Source organism: Trachypithecus francoisi, unplaced genomic scaffold (genome assembly GCF_009764315.1).
Source record: "Trachypithecus francoisi isolate TF-2019V2 unplaced genomic scaffold, Tfra_2.0 Lachesis_group6, whole genome shotgun sequence".
In the NCBI taxonomy this organism is placed as follows: Eukaryota; Metazoa; Chordata; class Mammalia; order Primates; family Cercopithecidae; genus Trachypithecus; species Trachypithecus francoisi.
In genome coordinates this window covers 127,221,697-127,226,601 of record NW_022681471.1, presented here as the reverse complement: position 1 = coordinate 127,226,601, position 4,905 = coordinate 127,221,697, and positions in this window count along the sequence as shown.

Sequence of the window (4,905 nt, the reverse complement as noted above, 5' to 3'; positions counted from 1 at the left end):
GATCAGGAGGAACCTGAAATGCTTTTTGCCAAAAGAAAAAAGCCAATCTGAAGAGGCTGCATGCTGTATGATTCCTGCTATATAGATGACATTATGGAAAAGGCAAAAGTATGGTGACAGTAAGATGATGAATGTTTACAGGGGTTGGGAGCAGGAAAGGATTAATTGGTGGCACACAGATGATTTTTCAGGGCAGTCCAAATACTGTGTGATACTATAAAGGTGGATACTCATCATTATACATTCGTCAATGTGAACCCTAACGTAAACTATGGACTTTAGGTTACAACGTGTATCAGTATTGGCTCATCAATGGTAACAAACATACCAGTCTGATGTGGAATACTGAAAGTGTGCATGTGGGTTTGTTGAGGAAGGGGATACCAGAGAACCTTATGTACTTACTGTTCAATTTTGCTGTGAATCTAAACCCATTCTAAAAAATAAAATCGACCCAAAAATTACGAGGTACCCAAATAAATGTGAATTTCAGATATACAACAAATACTTCTTTAGTATGTGTCCCATGCAGTCTCTGGGACATGATTATACAAAAAAAGTTTCATTGTTTACCTGAAATTCACATTAAACTGAGAGTTCTCTATTTTATCTGGCAGCACTACTTGAGAGAAGACATCTGATCTTACAGCTTCTTGGTGTTCACCACAGTGTCAGGGGAGATGTTGGGGACTTGGGCTTTGCTTCTTGGAGAGCTGCATCAGATGACTTCAGGAGTATTTCCTTCAGCTCAAGACACTACACTATTGAAAAAACCTGGATGAACTGAACACACTTTGAGGAGAGTGATGAGAAATACGACTCAAAACCAAGTTTCAGGATATGTGATTGAAGATGCTGAAGTTATTTAATCTGGAGAAGAGATGATCCAGGAGTAATGGGAATGTTGTTCCTAAGGAACCTTTTTCATAAAGATTCATAAAGTCATTCTCCTCAAGCTCCAAGTGGATAACATCAGTGCCAATGAGTGAAAGCCACAGCAAAGCCTATTTCAGATGGCCAGAGGAATTGTTTTCTAACAACGAGAGTCATTCAAAGATGGAAGGGGCTGCTTTGAAAGGTGGTGCCTTTCTCTATCCTGGGGGTATTTGTACATAAGCTGGGTGATCCTATGGCAAGGGTGCTGATGTGAGCATTACTATATGAATGTGTGGACTGACTGGTGATACGTGTGTGCGTGCATGCACACAAAAGAACTTTAACATAATACTGACCTTTTCATTCATTTTTATTGAGATATTGCACATAGTCCAAAATTCACCACTTTATTTTTTTTATTTTATTTTATTTTATTTTTTTTGAGACGGAGTCTTGCTCTGTCGCCCAGGCTGGAGTGCAGTGGCCGGATCTCAGCTCACTGCAAGCTCCGCCTCCCGGGTTCACGCCATTCTCCTGCCTCAGCCTCCCGAGTAGCTGGGACTACAGGCGCCCGCCACCTCGCCCGGCTAGTTTTTTGTATTTTTTAGTAGAGACGGGGTTTCACCGTGTTAGCCAGGATGGTCTCGATCTCCTGACCTCGTGATCCGGCCGTCTCGGCCTCCCAAAGTGCTGGGATTACAGGCTTGAGCCACCGCGCCCGGCCGACAAAGGTTTTTAAAGGGAAAAATGAGGAGGATGATGTAGTTGTTTTGAAATAATTATCTTTGGCTACAAAAATCAGTAAAAAAGGTGGCACCAGTCCGAGTTTGAACAGGGAGTTGTTTGGCAGATGTCCTTATAGAAGTATTTTTTGTGTAAGGTTGTGATGACATTTGTGCAAGGTTGTGGTTTTTGCAGCCCTTTTGTGATAGTTTTTGTTATCAGACCCACAAGCATGCAAACCGTCTCTCCATGGTTTTCCCTGGTTCTGTTTGCCAGGATTTTCTTAACGTTAGTGATCCCCATTTCATTCTCACAACTTTCACGAATTGTAGCCTCGTTTGTGTCTACAATAAACTTTCATTTTTTTTTTCTTTCCGAGTATTCTGCAGTTACAAATGGGGTAAATTTGCTCCTTAGGGTTTTTAAATTTTCATTTCTTTTTTTCCTTAGTAACTTGTGATTCTGAAGAGAGGAACTAGGAAATTACAACCTTGTTTGCAATAAAACTCGACATAGCGTGATTAGAAAAACTGTCCTTGGGCAAAATAGTGATGAAGACATGAATGGGTTCTCTCTTGTTCCATCAGGACAGCTGGTAAACTCCCACACCTTTGCTTCTAAGCTTTCTTTTGGTGGGGCATGAAAAGTTCAGCTCCAATAAATCATCATCTAGCCTCAGACATTTATGATCAGATATGTTTTATGAGAGGAGCATATTCAGGATCGGATGAAGACATCTGCTTTTTATTCTCAATGTGTCACATCTGGGTTATACTTTGCAAAAGTATAGAAATGTTATCATTAAAAACGAATTTGAGTTCAATTGTGGCAAGAGCCACAGCTGAAAACATGACAGGTTGACAGTTGGCTGAGAAAGGTAGGGCTTTTATTTATTTATTTTAAAGCTATGGCTAGGAGAGGGCTTAGGGGCTAAAGGAAAATACTCTACAGTGAGACTTGAACACTTTACATAACCGTGATCCTGCTCCCGGGTCTGCTCAGGGGCTTTATGGGTATTTGGAGTCAGGGGGATGTTCACACGCTGTAGATGTGTAAGGAAGGCTCTCTTTGATGAAATACAGTGTGGTATTGACTTGATGAGCCCACTCTTTTTCTTAAGGAAATGCCTTTGTATTCAGTGTATTTGAGGACAAGTAGTGACTCATAAACCTGGAGCAATATGAGGATCTAATAGAATCAACCCCTTTATTTCATACATTCCTAGTGGATGCTCCACAGGAGTTCTGGGGCTTCTCAGGGAAGGAAGCCATCCTCACAGGGTTCCCAAGAATTCCGGACAGAAATAGAGTCATCATTCAGCATTCCTCAGACTGCCCTTGCACCCACTTCCTTGTAACCACAAGTCCTGTAGCACTAGATCCTGACCATTTGCACCCCTGTTGTTCCTATTGAAAGGATCTCTGATGTTAGAATCACAGGCTTCTGTTGAAGAACTGCTTCAGCAGATCCTGAATTCCAGTGAGACAGCTGACGCCAACCAGTTTGAAGACCCCCAGAGAGGAACCCAATCAGCATGAGAACACAGCTTCTTCATCTCCCTGGCCCATGACTTCACCCTGCACTCTTCTACCAATCAGTGATCTCCACGCTTCAGCCCATTCCAAAGCCCGTGAAGCCCCTAGCCCCAAATTCCATGGAGAGATGGATTTAAGGTTTCCTCTCATTTCCTCATTTGGCAGCCCCATAATTAAACCTCTTTCTCTGCTGCAACCCGGTGTCTCGGGGCAGTGACATGCCACATGCATGGTGCAATGGAGTTACTACGATTACAGGAGAACCTTGACCTACAGAAATGTGGAAAATGTTTACCAACCATTTAGGAACAGCAAAAGGGACTTGTGGCCACATCACTGGGAGGAGGTCCTGTACAACTGTGTCCTCCCAAGTTGGCCTGGCAGCAAAGCATCCATGCAGGCACTGGGGTCGGTTAACAGAGGAGGATGCGGAAGCATAGGTGAAACCAAGCCAAGTGGCCATACCTCCCCTAAACAGCAGTATGGCAGCCCCTGCTAGCTTTGCTTGCTACTACCTCATGGATTTGGTCAGTAAGGAGGTGATGAGCCAAGATGGATTCTGAGAGTGTATGACTTACACAGACAACAAAAGTATAGTCAGTATGGTGCCAGCTCCCCAAGGCTCAAGTCCCACCTGGCAATACCAAACCAGGGGGGCCAGGTGACAGATGCCATGAGCTAGGGGTAGCCCCTCTGCTGAGGTCCTATCTCTAACCTACAGCCAGGCAGCTTTATAGAGACACACAGAAGCCTGAAGCTGTATCCCTGAAGGGGCAAGATGTAGAAGAGCCTGTATTCCTCTCAAAGTAGAGAGATAGATGGAGAAGTGGCCAAGAGCCTGTCTTCCCAAGGTGGAGTTGGGGAAATGCCTTTTAGCTGCTCCTTACCAGGTTATCTTCTCTGGTTCCAGAAGAAATTGCAGGGTATCCCACCATGACATGGGGCAGAATGTGGTCAACCTTTGCCTGTGTGGCCCATTTGGTGCTGGGCATGGTGGCACCTTTTGGCCTACGAACAATTGATCAGTGCCAGAGGAGGGAATCTGTGCCTCGAAAACCCATGCTACACAGCATGAGTCCTCTTTGATCCAGCAGAAGCTCTTGCAATGGTAGCCCAACAAGCAACCTGTGAAGCCAGACTTTGGAAGGGCCAGTTTAAGATCACGTGGGGTTGTATGCTAATGAAATTATGGAGCACAAGTCATTATTGAATCTTGGTTCTCTTAGCTACTCATTCAAGCCTGCTGATTATACCCTGGGCAATAGGATAGAATCATCCAAGTTTGTCTTCTGTGTCCTCTGTCTTCTGCTCTGTAGTCCTGTGTGCAAGATGGCACAATAATCCAAGTTTGTCTCTGTCCCTGCTCTGTAGTCTTGCATCTGTTTCACTGTTTGTCCATTAAACACCAGGACCTTTAAGAAGTAGGCCTAAAACCTTATGGGAATGACTTTCCCCACAGAGGTCTGAGTTCTGAGTGCTTCTTTGTCTCTATTGAACATCAATCACCGTTGCCTGTTCCAAGACACTTTTGAGAAGCCAATAACAAGAGATGTGGTTACAGCAGGTTTGCCTGCCCAGGTATCCTGAGAACTCCCTGGAAATTCCCCCCTCTTATGATTCACAGCATGTCTGTCTGCATGACACCTTCATCCTTAGCATTTTTGTGTTGCAAACCAGGGAGATCTTTCTTAATTCATGTGCTCATGGGTTGCCAGAATTCTTGTGCTATCTTGTATTGTAATGTGTAACATATAGCCATCCTGTGCATAAT